Genomic DNA, 18,293 nt, shown 5'->3' with positions numbered 1-18,293 from the left:
ATAAAATCACTTATATCTCACACCATTTTAAAGGGTAGTGTTGTCTTTCTATTCTACATTATACCACTCTTTATACTGTTTCCAACAGTTACTTTACTCAAGGATAGATAAAGGTACTACGACAAAACAGACAAAGCATGGTCTAAGAGAAACTACAGTTGAACTGCAATGGGAACAACGTGACTCTTTTGTATCACCCCCTTGAAAAGTGGAACAAAAGGTAGTGAATGTTTATAAAGCATAATTTATTGTATTGTTATAAGTGAGAAGTTCTACAGCACAAATGTAATTTCAGTAAATTAGTAGATTCATATACCCCTGCGTGATTTCCATTTTTTTTTATCCCTTGTTCGATAGGACCTGAATTAAGACAAAAATATTGTATATTTTATCTTATGACCCCACCTTTTGAGTGAATGTCAGACAGTTATTTGTTATGTTTTTCCCAAGATCCAGATTCTCAAGATCTTTTCCAAGATCCAGAAAGCAGAAACTCTCCATTATATGCATGGCAGTTAGCTCTGTTTGCATGTGGCCATTTACCTAAATGCTCTAAGGCTGATGCCACGCGGGCGTATTCTCGGCAAGCGAACTGTACATTGATCCTACCTTGTGCCTGCACCTGAACGAATGAATGAAATATGCTTGGGTGCAGGCACATGTAGCTGATATCCGCCAAAAAACGCAAGACTTCATATCTTCGGCTGATATCGGCTACATGTGCCTGCACCCGAGCATATTCCATTCATTCAGGTGCAGGCACAAGTAGGAGCGTATGACATTATTTTCGGCAAGCAATTTTCGGCTTGCTGAAAATATATACCATACGCTAAGGGGCTGATTTACTAACCCACGAATCCGACCCGAATTGGAAAAGTTCCGACTTGAAAACGAACATTTTGCGACTTTTTCGTATGTTTTGCGATTTTTTCGGCGTCTTTACGAATTTTTCGTTACCAATACGATTTTTGCGTAAAAACGCGAGTTTTTCGTAGCCTTTACGAAAGTTGCGTAAAATCTTGCGATTTTTCCGTAGCGCTAAAACTTGCGAAAAAAGTTGCGCTTTTTTCGTAGCGTTAAAACTTACGCGAAACTTCGCACCTTTTAAGTTTTAACGCTACGGAAAAATCGCAAGATTTTACGCAACTTTCGTAAAGGCTACGAAAAACTCGCGTTTTTACGCAAAAATCGTATTGGTAACGAAAAATTCGTAAAGACGCCGAAAAAATCGCAAAAAATACGAAAAAATCGCAAAATACCGATCTTTACGAAAAAAACGCAATCGGACTCATTTCGACCTGTTCGTGGGTTAGTAAATCAGCCCCTAAGTGTGGCATCAGCTTTACATAGTAGGCCTCATTAACAATTGCCCCAGGTGCAAGAAGTGCGAGAACTCCAAGGGGCACAAATATGCCCACTTGCCCAGCTAAGAGCCCATGCTGCACCTGGGACAATTAATCCTGCATATCTTTGCTCTGCACCCTGTGCTGCACTGATTGGCACTGACTTGCTTGTGCATGTGAATAACCAACAAGCTAGGGGGCAATAAAGACAATGATTTCCAGGCTAGATAAAACATTTAACCCTCTCAATGACTGCTTAAAAATTTTACTCAGCACTATTAAAGAGTAATGGCATAAAGAACAAGAATTTGTCTTGAGAACAAGACAAATCCTTTGGTGCTGCTAGGCATTACCTCGAGTAAGTGATACAAGCCTGTCCTGGATTTCACTTTCCATCTTGCAGATCACAACTTTAGCCATTAAGTTCCATTGAATTAAAGCAACTAAATTTGGTAACAAATCCCCTAATTTTGAGCATAGCACATGCAATAAAAATTAAGTTAACATACCAAAGTTTCTCCACATAATACAGCAAAAATATATATTCTTACCTTAAAACAAAAAACACCCTCCCTTAAATATCCTCTCTGTAAATTATGTACAAGTATGGAAACTGTTATCTAGAATGTCTTTCCATAATTTGGATCTACAGTACATACCTTAAGTCCAGCGCCGGATTTCAAATCCGGGCGCCCCTAGGCCACCCCCATTCCCGCCCTGCCCCCCCCCCCCCCCCCCCGCGCGCATGCGCTTTCAAAAATTTGAATTATTTGTTTAAAATGGAGTCTATGGTAAAAAAATTTGGAGCTTTCTAGATAACAGATTTCTGGATAATGCCTGTACTGACTATATTTATACTATATACAGTATTATAAGCAGTGCACGATATTTCTGGGAAACTTGCCCTGTTTCTTTAGCCCTGAGTTTCTTTGTCTCAAGTGAGAAATATATATATTGTGAAATTGGAATACTTTTTACCTCATTAAGGCTACACTAAAAATAATAAAATGTAGCTGTTATTTCTAAACATACAGTATATTAATCAACTATATGGTCTTCTTTTGCTTTACCAGCCTATATTGTTAGCCATATTTAGCAAATGTTTATGTCTCTTTATTCAGTCTATAGAACAAAATGTCTCTGCTACATAAGGTAGGCTATGAAAGAGACATTCAATTATATATTGTATTTGTCATATACTACCCTTATAAAAGTGTCTCAAGGTCACACAGCAGGCTTTCAAAATGCATATAAAATATTTTAAAGAACATCCAAGGGCAGTAAGGCTTTAAATATGCCTCTTATGTGTCACCCTTATGAGAGATAGCAAAATATACATTTAATATAACAACTCAAAATAATGTTCTAAATCAAACTAATCACAATGTGATGTAAGAAATTCTCTCCAAAAAATACTGGGGTTGAAACTGAAGTTGTGTCATGTATTTGAGAACATTATATAGTTAATAAGATACCCCATATTAAACATAGAATTGCACCAGAGGAAGAAAGAGAGGACACTTTAGAGATTCCTGCTCATTTAATCAGATCTGTCAACACCCCCATCCCTGTTGTTCAGGATTTTTGTGGTTCTCCCATGGTTGCCCTTCCCGCAGCAACATTCTCTTTATTTTTCTAAAATCCCCCAAAGTCCTGCGGGAATTCGGGGTACACATGTGCAGTAAGCATTTGGTGATGTCAGTTGATGCTTTTGTGCATGCATGGGTAGAATTTTGCAGCTTTGGTGGTGGTTTTGCCCATGCGTTACTTCTGGAAGTATGCAAAAAAAAACCTGACAGTGCGCCTCCCCCCGATGACCTGCACTGAAAAGTTGACAGTTCTGTGCAGTGACCAAGTCAGACTCCACATATAGACAATAATGTAATAACATATATAATTTTGTAAAATATATGCTATTACCTTTTTATTTGATGCTTAAAAGACAATGAAAGGTTAATATAAATTAAAAGTAAGTCTAAAGGCATTCTTTTTAAGTACTTACTGCATATCTAAATTCCCAGATCCCTGCTTGCTTCTCTGAGATATGGTGCTGGCAGCCTACAGCAGTGTGAAGACTACAGTGACATCACTGAAATCTCTCTCCCCTTCCTGTAGGTGCCAGCGGCAGCCTTCCTATTCTCTGAGCATGTGTGTAACTTGATCCTGTCTCCTGTTCTGAGCTACACATGCCCACCAGCCAATCAGAAGTGGATCTGGCAGAGGGGAGGGGGGGAGGGAATGAAACACATGTGCAGTATGAAGCAAGGAGGGAAAGGAAGGGAGAATACCTTTTTAGAGATGGCTGCCTGTTCTAGAAAATGTGAAGTAAGTGTGACTGAGTAAATATTTGATTAGGTGAGCCAAAAGTGTGGCGTTTTTACTAAATAATAGGAGGACTATTGGGCAGTATGCTTTTTAAATTTTGACTTGTATTCTCCTTTAATAAAATGTTAATATTTACATGCCTGTTGCCTTTTGGGTTACGCATGTTAATTACAGGTACAATTTGTCTTTTACAGGTTTAGTCAGTGAGTACAATTATTAGCTGAGACCTCAACATAAAAATGTTGTTTACGGGTTACTGTGCTACTTACTAGGAAACTGAATAACCACCTCCTGCTCAAATTCAATTTTCAGTAAACACAGCTGTAAAAACAAAAAATGCTACATAAAATGAATGTGCAGTTTGAAACCAGAAAGGAACAAGATGGTTTTTACATTTCATTGTGCAGCATCCATGCTGCTACTAAATAAAACCCACATAACAGAGTACTATTTCTTGTCAACACACAGACATAAAAGTTGTCACAGATGAATGAGCTCACAGAAGAGTATAGTCATAAGCTGCTGTCATAAAAATATTAAATATGACTCTGTTATTGCACAGTATTTAGTCAAATACACTACTGAGATAGATCACTTTAAAATTTACTTGGGGTGGGATGAGGGGTTCCCAAACACCTATAGGAACTATATTACAAAAAAATCTATGGAATCTTTCACATCAACCAACCTCACTCTGCAGGTGGTAATTGAGCAATTAAAATACAACAATATGGGGCTGATTTACTAACCCACGAATCCGACCCGAATTGGAAAAGTTCCGACTTGAAAACGAACATTTTGCGACTTTTTCGTATGTTTTGCGATTTTTTCGGATTCTGTACGAATTTTTCGTTACCAATACGATTTTTGCGTAAAAACGCGAGTTTTTCGTATCCATTACGAAAGTTGCGTAAAAAGTTGCGCATTTTGCGTAGCGTTAAAACTTACGCGAAAAGTTGCGCATTTTTCGCGTAAGTTTTAACACTACGAAAAATGCGCAACTTTTTACGCAACTTTCGTAATGGATACGAAAAACTCGCGTTTTTACGCAAAAATCGTATTGGTAACGAAAAATTCGTAAAGAATCCGAAAAAATCGCAAAACATACGAAAAAATCGCAAAGTACCGATCATTACGAAAAAAACGCAATCGGACTCCATTCGACCCGTTCGTGGGTAAGTAAATCAGCCCCTAAGTATTTTAATTTATTTTATATGTTAAAAAAAATCACCTCCACATCAATAATTCAACATTTAAAACCAGATATGAGATGTAGAAGTTCTTGAGATTTCCTCTTAAAAACAGACATGATTTACTTGCAAGACTGGCAAGGTTAGAAGAGCTCTCACCTTCTTGTCTTCAATAAAAGTAAGAAGATTACATAAAAATAAATTCCCTAAACACCTTTCCTATTTCTGTTGTTGGTGCTGTTCAGCACAAAAGGTCAGACTACTTAGGTCAATACCAATAATTTTATTGTTATTGTTAGCAATATTTATAAAGCACCATCATATTCTGCAGTATGAGACAAAAGTTGTGCAGTTAGAAAAACTAATAAAATCAAACCTTTTCAAAACCCAAATGAACTGGAAGTGTCTCATACATATCCACTTCCATGGCACAAGCACAGCTGATTCTGCACACTCCAGGAAGCAGAACGCCAGTCTTTCACTATTTTTTGGCAAAAATAATGGTGCCCTTCACTTATGCCCTTAAAGTACATACTAGAGCTGTGAAACGCATAAAGCTGCACAAGTGGACTAGGTGTCCGTGGGAATAGCCCCATCAGTCTCAGTGTAGACCCAACCTTTCTGACTTGAGAGGCACAGTCAAATGTAAAAAGACTTGAGAGCAACACAAGCATCATAAAAGTTCATGGAGGTGCCAAATAAGGGCTAAGATTGGCTATTAGGTAGCCTCTATGCACACTGTCAGCTTACAGGGGCTTTATTTGGTAGTAAATCTTGTTTTTATTCAACCAAAACTTGCAACCAAGTCAGGAATTCAAAAATAACTACCTGGTTTGGGGGCACTGAGAGCAACATGTTGCTGGTTGGGGATCACTGGTGTAGACAGACAGGAAATCTGGCAGTTGGGTGATGTGTATGGGCAGGTTTGCCATCAAAAACTTTGGGGACCACACAAGTTATTTATATGCCCCCCCCCCCATGAACACAAGCAGGCAGTTCCAAAATTTAGGCCATACCTCTTGTGTGCCCCACAGCAACTTATGCAAAAACTCACATAACTCTCATATCAAGCAATGACGGAGCAGAGCAGGGGCAGGTAGGTGGGACACTTGGCTAGTGGTCAAATATAAATATTTTCAAAGCTGGTTGCATTATATTTCAATAAAAGATCTATTATCTAAAATGCTTTGGACCTGTGGTTTTCCAGGGAATTGCCAGGCATGGATTCACAGCGAATTACTGCATTTCACCATTGGCGAATTGTTAGGCGAATTTCAGCAGAAATTAGTTGTGCATTAAAAAAAGTCACGGTCGCTTAAAAATGGGCACAGTTGCTTCAAAATGGGTGTGGTCACATCAAAATAGGCGAAAAAATGTGGCAAAAAAGATGTGCGCTACAAAAAATTTGCTCAACAACCACGTTTCGCAGATTTTTCGCCGTTTCAAAAATTTTTCCTAGTGTTTCGGTAAAGCGAAACAGGACAGATTTGCTCATCACTAATCAGCAAAGTTTGGTCCATGAAAAACATTTAAACATTAAATAAACCCTATAGAATTGTTTTGGAACCAATGCTTACTCTTATACAAGGCACATTTTATCATTACAGATAAAAAGAAAATAATTTAAAACTGAATTATTTTCTTAAAGTTGACCCTATGGGAGATGTGCTTCCCCTAATTCAGAACTTGAATATCAGGTTCAGATAAGAGATCCCATACTATTATCTATTACATTTTTCTAAATATCGCTTGGTACTTAGTACTGGTACGAGAAACCAGCTATCTTGTTAATACTAGCCATTACACTAACAAAGATTTCTTTACCATGTTTATAAAAGAGAACATTCAAAGATATGGGCAAAGAAATGTTATTTTCCAGGGCAGTAATCCTATTTTATTTGTCCTTGTCTTTTTTTTTTATCCTAATACAACATATTTGGTTTATATGGTTTACTTGTCCATAGTTACACCTGCCTAAGATTATATGTTCATCCTCTAACTAATGTCTATCATATTGCCTTCCAACTTAACAATAATAATCTTATAATTAATTATAATTAAGCAAAGCAATGATTTTATTTATAACTACCTTTAATAAGACTCTTCTCTCTGTATATTTTCACTACTAAGCACATTAAGGGGCAGATTTATCAAAATGAATAGAACGTGGGTGAGTTTTATGTATTAATATCTATATTCACATTTTGATAAATCTGCCCCTAACTTGTAATTGTTCCAGTCAACTGATTACTTCCCTGTGGATCCATTTGTACATGTATTTTTGGAAGTTCTTAACTTTATGAAAGTCCAGCTTTTTACCAGGTTGCCTAATCTCTCCTGCCCAAAAATACTCATTGGTATATAGGCATTGGTATATACAGTTTTATTTATGTAAGTGTATATATAGTTCTGTATAAGCATGCACTGGGATTCATTTGAAGGGTTTGAATTTAAAAAACTACCAAAGTCCATTAACTATGTAAAAAACATAACTATTTTCAATCACTCGGTGTCTGATAAAATTACCAAAAAGTTTTGGTGTATTGTACAAAAGAAGGCTGGAACTAAAGGTTGAGTACAACTTCTATTTGAAGATATACAGTTGATAATATGACTAGTACTGTAGGTGACTATGCAAGGAACAAATTAAATAAAGCAAAGTGCACCTTTTAATTATACGGAATGGAAGGGGTCTTAAAATATATGGTCCTGCTTTTTTTTTTTTAAATTAAAGATACCTTCCTTTAGTTATATTGTCCGGTGTGCAATATTTCTGGCCGAGGCAAAAGGGTGGTCTAACTGGGTCTTTCATGGGCAGATTGGTGGGGTACATTTCATGGGCAGATTGGTGGGGTACATTTCATGGGCAGATTGGTGGGGTACATTTCATGGGCAGATTGGTGGGGTACATTTCATGGGCAGATTGAAGGGATATATTTTGGTGGTTTTTAATTATCAGTGTCTTGGTTATAACACCATGTATATTGCTGCAATGACCAAAATATCAAACAGCAATTGGAAGGCATGCAAATTCTCAGACACTTACTAACTTACTAAAGAACATGACTGAGCTCTCATGCGGAACTAATGACCAATTAAAGCATTGCATTCTTTCCATCTGACACCTGATATGGAATTTCTGGTTTTGAATTGTAATATAAAAGTAAATTAAATAAAATTAAGGTAATCAAAATGTGGAATCCAGCAGTATGAATTCTATTTAGTGAATCTGTACCGGAAACGTAAGGTCATTAATTCATTTATTATGCGTTTAGGCCATTAGTCTAGAAAATATGTGCTCAACCTTAGCCTTTATTGCTCATACAAGATTTATAAGCTAATGTGATAGATCTCATTTGTTCCATAAAGATTCTACCATCTGAAGACTTGGTTAATTAATAGATAATTATGTAATGTACAATTGCATACAAATATTTATATTACCAATATGCTTTTTGCCCTGCTCAGAAAAGAAACAGCCATCATCTCTCCAACAACTGAAGGACTTAGGTTAATGATCGATGGTTATTTAGATCTTAATGGGTTGTAAGCTTCCCTTAGCAATGCTAAACTGAGTCTTATGTATCTATCTAGATGTGTAATGGAATGCAAATCTTAGCTCAATAGAATGCACATTGATTTTTTTATGCCAGAAATTAAAGACTTCAACCATTTTCCCTACTCAAGGTGCTTATATTCTTTGCCAGCAGTTATTAAGTTCTAATGTTTAAAGAGAACAGAAATTATGTTGTCTATTCAAGGAATAACTATATTAAATAAGGGGCTAAATACATATTTAATGGTCTTAGCCAGTGAATTAATACAAAGCAGAAATCCTTATCATAATGCAAGTGCACTTTTCATTTGTGACTTAAACTGCTTGCCACATGCTCATTCGCTTTCCTTTAATCTTTTCAAGGTAATAACAGAATATAAAAAAGGTTTATCAGAGGTTTTCATAGCCAATGGGGATTGGATTGCAGCCTGCTAACAGAATGCCTTCAGTCTCTTTCCCATTACAGCTATATTAGAAAATGAGCTCTTCCCTCGTAATGTCATTTTCTTTAAACGCTAAAAGCATTAGTAAAGCATTTGGAAGATCAAAAGCGTTGTAATCAAAGGGTTAAAATGCTGCAGCAAATCCTTGTCTAGCGATAAAACTATTTTTTTTACTTTATGTTATAATTTATCACAATTATTGGTGGGTTCATGCACATTAACACTTACAAGGAGTAAACTTTTTTTTTCCTATACGGCTGCCTGAAAAATATTTAGAATTCATTAACTGTGTCAAACTAGAGAAACCCCTTCAAATAAATGACTTCTAAAATTTACATTAGTTGTTACTGCTGCAGCAGAGGATAAATTGTGCTTAGGAAGAAATAAATTTGGCTCAAAGGAAAGCCATTATTAAAACCACACAATGCCCAGGGCATTACTAAAAGATATGCAGATAAGTTGCCAGCATCTTAATCACGTCAGTGCTTCTTTCTGCCCTAGACCCACAGGATAAAGGAAGTAATCACAGCGAATAAAGTTCAATCAGCTGAAGAGTTAGCTGAATATAAATCTAAGGTTTATATGTGATGTGAGTTCCAATTAGAGTCATACTAATAGAGCCTGGAATATTGCAAATGTTTATATCCAATGACATGGACATGTATGGATATGGATTATATAAACCAGCTGACAGTGTCAAGGTTTAGGCACAACTGCCCTTAATGGTGCATTAGGATTTGTGATTATTAAGCAGCTGCAGGGGAACTGCCTGCATAGATCTTTCTATCCCCTGGCACTTTCCAACTTCATTAGATTGTGTCAAGTGTTTCGGGTAAGGGTTAAGTCAAGTAAGGGGAGCTATATTTGTACAATTTGTTTCAAATGAACAGTTTGTGGAATTCATATATTATGGTACACCAAATTTGCTTGGACATCAGTTATTGACTTGCCTAAGGTCAAAATGAGTTCCCAGTGGAATATGAACCAGTTTCTAGCTTGAATCAAATGTCAGAGTAAGAAAATGTAACCACTAAGCTCTCCAGTTCCTGCCCCCTGTGACACAAACCCAGTGGTGTATGCTTTATATATATTTTTTTACAATAGTAGCTGTTGCAAACCTATTCAGAAATAATATGCTGTTCATTTGTTCTGTAGGTATGCAGTAGGTCAAAACCACTACATTAGAGAACAATAAAAAAAAAATCATATTCTTAGCCAACCAACCCAACCCAATACAAATGTATGTGTATACGTGGATCACTGTTTACAATAAGTTTGTTCTGCCATATGTAATATTTTGGTGGTGAGGGTGCTGTATTGCTATGAGGACTGACTGCAGATCCCACGATGACAAATCTAATGTCCTACTTAAAATTATGTTTATTTAGTGTTTAAAGGGGTTGGTTTACGTTTAGGTTAACTTTTAGTATGTTATAGAATGGCCTATTCCTAGCAACTTTTTTCAGTTGATCCTCATTTTTTATTTTGTATAATTTTTTTAAATTATTTGCCTTCCTGTTCTGATGATTTTCATTTTTCAATTGGGAGTTTACTGACCCCGACAGCCAAAAAACTGTTCCTCTGTAAAGCTACAGTTTTATTTTTATTGTTACTTTTTATTTCTTATCCTTCTATCTTGGCCCTCCTCTATTAATATACGTATCTCTTTTCAAACCATTATTATTTTATTATTATTAACATTTATTTATAAAGCGCCAACATATTCCACAGTGCTGTACAATAAGTGGGTTTCATACATTGGACATACAGAGTAACATATAAAGCAATCAATAACCGATACAAGAGGTGAAGAGGGCCCTGCCCAAAAGAGCTTACAATCTACAAGGAGAAAGAGTTGAGACACAAGGTGTGGGAATGGGCAAGATCAGAGTTAAGCAATGTGAGATGTGTGGCACATTGCCTGGTTGCTAGGTTAAACTGGACCCTAGCAACTAGATAGCTGCTGAAATTCCAAACTGGAGAGCTGCTGAACAAATGCTAAATCATTAAAAAAACACAAATAAAGACCAAATTTAGACTAACACTCTCTACATCATAATAAAAGGTAATTTAAAGGTTAAAAAAAAAACCCTTTAAAGCAACCAGTGGCATATTTGATTTTTTATTTCGTTTGTAAGAATGTTTCTTTATTTCTGAGGGGTTCTTAGAATGGGACTAGGATGTACTGTATGTTCTCTGTCTTTGTTATCTGATACAATTGGTGGCTATGTGTCGTAGCTACAAAAGCACACATTTCCTCTGGATTTAGATCAGTATTTGTATATATTAGTCAATGACACTGTTATCCTAAGTCAGTCTGAATGAATATCTGTCCATGAATGGATATCTGTATTTCAGTACTACTTAAAGTTAGCAGTAATATTTCAGAATTAGGGTTATGGTTTGTGTGAAGTTTTAAAGAGATACTGACACCAGAAATTAAACCTTTTTGTACATCAAACATCTGTGCATTCTATTTATAGTTTTGCCATAAAAGTATTTGCTCAATGCTTTTACATTACCTATCTGATCCCCCAAGTTCCCCCAAGGGGGCTGCCATATTTGTGCAACAGGAGTCTGTTAGCATTAGAAGCTGTAACTGACAGGATGACAAGGGACACTCAGGTTAGTGAAGCAGTCAAGTTTAGGAACTCTAAGTAACAATTACTTACAAAAGCAGCCCTATCAGCAAAAATTGATCAGTGACCTATAGGCAACTTTTAATGTACTTAAATATTTTGAAGAATCATTTTTTTAGCATCACTGCAATGGTTATCTTTTCATATCAATGGTCTCATGGAACCCCCCTGAAGTTTAGCCAGCCTTCCTGCAGAATATCTATATCCTTGACTAAACTATTTGTCAAAATGCAGCTTTTTTATTGCATCTGACTGAAGGAATGCAATCTCTTTAATGGAAATGCACAGCACTTGCTTTCTTTGCCCCCTTCCTTTCCTTTCAAGATCCCGTGGATATGGATGCTTAACAATATGCAAATATAAACATGATTTTCTACACAATCTTCTGTTAACAAAAAGATGATAAGACGTACTTTCTATTACAGTTACCATACTTAACAATCTCATCTAATATATTACACTAATACATTTTACAATGGGCATTTACTCATATGGAAAGTTAAGACTCAGATATCATTGTCACAAAAGCGGTTCTGTCAGTGCACACACTGAAGACTTGATAGTTTGCATAAAAGCTGCCTCCGGAGACTAGCTAAGTAATCTCACAGATATGCGTAAATATGAACAGAGGAGTTAAATGCATCATCATAGCTAAGACATTAAGTTCTAGTGCATATGTCTGCTGTGAAAATGATAAGAATTCCCTCCATGTGACAAGGGAAATTTCTTTTGGTAATGGACATCACTGCAAATAATCCTTTCTTGTGGAGGACAGAAATGCTGTAATTACTATTCAACTGCTGCTATTTGTATTATTAAGCCTCATGACAAAATTATTTTGACAGTATAAGGCGGCTGCACTTTTCTCTTCACCCTTTAGCATTTGCTCTTTAAATGATATCCCTGTTATCAGTTCTGCTGCATTTATGATAATATGCTACCTTCTTTATGCAAAATAATGATGGGGCTTTTTTGAGCAAGTTTATCCATGAAGCAAGAATACAGGAAAGTACATGTGTCTGTAGAGCTGACAGTGGGTTTATGATTACTCCTGCTTGATCCGTGGTGTTTTTTCTGGTCCAGTGTGCAAAAAACCTTAACGGCAAGTGTGAGTCCCAGTGCCACAATAAAACCCCTAGATATTGTAGAGAGATTGGAGTAGCCCTACTAGGGATGTATATACTGTCTGACAGTGCCATGTTATAGTCAGGACTAAACCTACATGACAAGGTGACTCCTAAATTGACCCTTCGCCTTGAGGCACCCCACTGAAGCCCCAGTGGGGTGTTGTTACATACCTTAATAAAACACCCGGAGACAGAGGTGGAGAAAATGGCCACAGCATTTATTCACATTTTATTAAATAAATAGGACTTTGCCATCCTAACCCAAGGCACAGATTTTTTTGATAAAAATGATCTTAAAACCAAATACGAGTTAAAGGAACAGTAACACTAAAAAATGAAAGAGCTTTAAAGTAATAAAAATATAATGCACTGTTGCCCTGCACTGGTAAAGCTGGTGTGTTTGCTACAGTAACACTACTATAATTTATATAATAAGCTGCTGTGTAGCCACAGGGGCAGCCATTCAAGCTGGAAAAAAGGAGAAAAGGCACAGGTTATATAGCAGATAACAGATAAGTTCTGTAGAATACAATAGTGTTTTATCTGTTATCTGCTATGTGCCTGTGCCTTTTCTCCTTTGAATGGCTGCCTCCATGGCTACATAGCAGCTTATTTATATAAATTATAGTAGACTTTCTGAAGTAAACACACAACTTTTACCAGTGCAGGTCAGCAGCACATTATATTTTAGTTACTTTTATACACTTTCATTTTTTGGTGTTACTGTTCCTTTAAGAGAGAGAGTTGTGGATTTTTCATATGGAGAAATTTGGTGAACTCTAATTTCACCCTTTAATAAATATGTCCCTGGGGGGTAATTAATATGCCTTAATGCTTCTCCAAGGGTTCTATGGCAGTTATATAATACATTTTATGGTATTTTGCAAACTTTAATGTCACACCTGATACTTTCTTCCCCAGTTGTAAAATCACATTCCACTTCTACCTGGTCCATGATTGGTGTGCAATGACAGGAAAGGCTTAAGCTAATCCACATGGGGTGGATTTTGAACCCGAAATGCACACTTGACATGTCAGACCAAAACCCACCCAGTGAATCCACCCAGTACTCTTCACCCAGTGAAGAGTACTGTTTATACTCGAAACGTTGGAGTTTTTTTAATAAACTTTTTTCTTTTGCACCAAGTCCCTGAACGTGCGGTACTCTTTCTTTATATGTCTATTTTTTGACCTGCACCCAGGGCTGTTATTTTGGTGAAGGTGTGCTCCACTCTGTTCTCCCTCTCTCTCTCTCTCTTTCTCTGTCCCTCTCTCTATATATACAGTATATATATTTATATATATATCTTATAATATAAAATAATATAATGTATGTAAATGTATTGATAGGTCTATATATAACCAGTAACCAGTGATATATAACCAGTGATCACTCCCCGATGCACAATATTTTTTAATAATATCAAGCAAATACAAAGTCTGCACTCACAAGTTTTTTTGCAAAAATCTTCTTACTTTATTACAATATGTTCTTGACGCATTTCAACCACTCCTGCAACCATGAACAAATAAGCAAAACAAATAAACCTCACTTTTTTTTAACTAGGGCTCTTAATCACCGGCATTTCCGTCAGCGTTCCCCTAAGGTTAGTCATGGCTATGCACATCCCTGCGAGTGCCCTTATTAGTTTGTTATATATGCACTGAGAGTCATTTGGAGGGGTTGAACTTGATAGTCTTTTGACTTTTGTCTTGTTTCAAGCCAGATTAAATCATAACTAGGCTATGCACAGTTCCAGGCCATCAAGGGATTCTATATAAATACAAACTATGTTTCACTAAATCAAGTTTACAACAAACATTGCATTTAATACCATTAATTCTTCCAAAGTTAATATACAAATAACAACAACTTCTACATTTTTAAATTGTATATACTTTTTGTGTATCATTCTATTGATCACTGCTGTTTAACCTCAACACTTTGAGCTTACATAACTGAAATTTTCGAGTACCCTTCCACACATTAAACTCCCAAATTTGAGCATTGAACTGTAAGAAACAGCAGAACTCTCTGAGAGTAGCCTAAATTCCCACATCTCTAATAGCACAGAAAACAAGATTCTGTACTTAAGGCAGCACTTAGAAAGATACTGTAGTCAGTTTCATTAGTTGTGAAAGGGATATAGTTGATTACAGTCTACTTTCTGTAATATCTTATAAAAGTTCCTTTAGATTCTCTCTGACTAAAGATTGCATTAAAATTTTAAAAATGCACCAAACCATATAATAATCTCATTTCAGGAAACAGCTCAGAATATAATGGATGGCCCCCTAATACAGTCCAATTTGGTAAGGATTTGATAAAATCAGCCTTAAAACAACACTAAAAATGAATACAATAATAGATTATCAGCTAATACTTTATTACCATTATAGAATAGACAAAAGTTACAGGGCATTTATATATTGAAATGTAAATAGCAAAGGCATACATATATTTATCTGCCAAACTTTGTCTAAAACACTCTAGGCAATTCCCCCCAAAAATTCTTAATTAATACATTACATATAAAATTTTAAAAAAAAGCAATTACACATTGCTCTGAATACTTAGCATGTATTAAAATTAGGTGCCAGACAGGACTAGTGTAAAGTAGAAGCCAAATATTTCATTATTATGTGCCTGAAGAATGTATAATGTTGGCAATTAATCTATTATTTCATTAACAGGTTACATAGAGCTTTACAATAGTATAACAAACAAGGGTTACAGAAAACAACAGGTGGAGAGAGAGCTGCCTTCTGTACAGTGAAACACCATAAAGGATATTCCTTAAATAAATAAATAAGTTATGAAGCATAAATAAGGCACTAATAACAAGATGCAGATGTCTTAGTTGGTGTTACATTTCTGTGCCTTCAAATTCCTACCCAATAACTGGGAGAGATTGTTTCAAAAGATTCACTAGCCGTCCCTTCTCATAGAGCAGCAGTGGAGCAGCACCAATGGCCCCTTTGTGCTGCAGATACAGATTTGAAATGGAATAACTTTTTAGATGAGAATTTCCCATAAATGTTTAACCTTTAAGTTCCTAAACTTGTATGTTTGATGTTTACACTCTTTACTACAGTTCAGAGGAATGTTCAATAATAATACCTATTAATTAATGTTTTAATTAGCTTGGCAAATCTTGCCACATGGCATTGTAATGAAAAATGTTACACATTTTGTTTGACCCATGAAACCTACTGTATATGTGAATGACTTACCAGTTGGCACCCATACTCAACAGATGTTCTTCTTGAGGACAGCAAAAAAAACCACCTAAAAACTGGAGCCATACCTCAGCAGTCAAGAATGGTGTATTGTCTCTATGAAATTAGATTAAATCTATCCAGTGATCAATTTTTTTTGCCAAGATTTGTGGGGAAAATGTGAAAAAGCCTATTGACTTTAATATTTTGTGTGAATAAAAGTGCCCACTGACTTGCACTGTATATCTGTATAAGGCAGGGATCCCCAAACTTTCTTACTCGTAAGCCACAGACAAATGTAAAAAGACTTGGGGAGCAACACAAGCATCATAAAAGTTCATGGAGGTGCCGAATAAGGGCTGTGATTGGCTATTAGGTAGCCTCTATGCACACTGTCAGCTTACAGGGAGGCTTTATTTGGTAGTAAATCTTGTTTTTATTTAGCCAAAACTTGCAACCAGGAATTTGGGGACACTGAGAGCAACATCCAAGGGGTTGGTGAGCAACATATTGCTCATGACCCACTGGTTGGGCTACAGGGATAAACTACAAGGGAGATCTGATTTTGTGGTACAACATTTGTGTTGAAGCCACTATACAGACCTTGCCTCAACCAGTGGATTATAGCACATTATGCCATATTTTACTGCTGTGAGTATTAACCCTTAGCAATATTAATAAACAATGTAATGTGCTAATCCAAAGCAATTAACCCAAAAGCAGCACCAAATTTACTGACATTAAAAGATATTCCATAAAAAAAAACCTGATATTTTTTCAATCATCAAGGTGTCTTTATCAGAGGTAAAAAGAAGAAAAAGTGCCACTTGCAGTGCAGATTTGCAAGAGAGATTCACAAAATACAGCACACATGGCTGCTTTTTAACACCACCCTGCACAAATAACATGTAAACCCCTTACAAAAAGCCTTTTTGAAATCATGTTAATAGTAGGGTTAATAGTAAGGCTGCAGCATTCCCTTAATAACTTGGGATCCCTTCTCCTCCTCTAACTCACTCGGCTCCCTCCCTTAGGAACTGACTTTGGCTCTTAGCTTACTGAGCATGCACAGTTCTTCTCAACTTAGGTTACCAAAGACACCCTCCAGTCTGGCAGCCAATGAACATATGGCAAAGCTGGTTTCCATAAAAACTCTGCTCTAGTTGTGCACTCTGCTGGAGAAACATGTTTTTTCTCCGAACCTCCTGTCCTGAGCTCAGCTTAACCTTTACAGTGCTCAATCCAAGAAGGACTTTTCATCAAAGTAAATTCTGCCTGTGTAAACCTGCATTTTTCATTGCATGAACACAGTGCACATGTGCTGTTTGCAGATATAAATGTCACTGAAGATGTGTGACAAGGAAAATGGGCGCCAAATAAAAGCTGCTGTTTGTTTTAGGAAAATGTGATGGTGCTGGCAGATGCAGGGGATATATGCAGTATAAATGGTGTGGTTTGGGTGAAGGCGGTGTGCATGGAACTTACATGCATGGTAAGAAAATGTAGGGTTTGCATGTCCTTTAAAGAGTAATATTATCACGTATGAGCTCCCCAATCATTTCAGGTCCTCTACCACTCATAGGTTTAAAATAATAATGTAATTCTGCACTATGGCAGAAATTTAAGGAGGCCCATACTAATAGAAACATTAGGAAAAACTTAGCAGTGAAAGGGTTATTACATGAAAAGGAAGCTGCAAAGAAGGTTCAGTCAGGTGTAAGGAAAACAAATTAATGGGAAAATGTTGCTTGTCTCTAAAATTAACTGATTACATGAGCAAGTCAAGATAGGTAATTGTACAGAGAGCAGGAACAAAACCAACCCAGCCTGAATGATGTTCAGGTTTACACTCAGAATCTCTTTTTACAATACATTATTTGACATTGTGCGTAGGCTGTAATGAATTAATTATCCTCTCATCTTCTCTTGGCAAGTTGGAGCAGAACAAAGGGCACACACCAGCCCATTAGATAAAAATTAGAATTATTTCACTGCGCTGCTTTAGAGTTCCGTAAACAAAACACTTTACTTCTTTCTAAAACCTATTCCCAAAGATTTTGAGGGGTAATTCAGAGCATTTTAGCATCTACTAAAATTTCCAGCTCGGTGGGTGGGCTGCAAAATTCTCTGAATTGCCCATCTATTCACTTGAATAGTAATCGCCTGGACACACATGGTGCACTCATGGGTCAGACGATTATCATTGAGAAATGGTCACTGCTGGGTTTCCAGTAATAATCATCTGACCTGTGAGTGCACTGTGTGTGCGTGTGTGTTTGTGTCCACAAAGTTGTGGTTCAAGTTAATGGAGAGGCATATGGGAACATTTTGCAACCTGCCCATGAGCTGGAAATTATATTGGGGCAACATGCTCTGAACTGCACCATGTGCATAGCATGCAGAACCCGCTATAGTGTAGGATCAAATGTAGTAGATAAACACAACTTTATA

The sequence above is a fragment of the Xenopus tropicalis genome, chromosome 1 (genome assembly GCF_000004195.4).
Source record: "Xenopus tropicalis strain Nigerian chromosome 1, UCB_Xtro_10.0, whole genome shotgun sequence".
Classification (NCBI taxonomy): Eukaryota; Metazoa; Chordata; class Amphibia; order Anura; family Pipidae; genus Xenopus; species Xenopus tropicalis.
The sequence above is the reverse complement of the archived record's forward strand: the minus strand, read 5'-3'. Positions refer to the sequence as shown.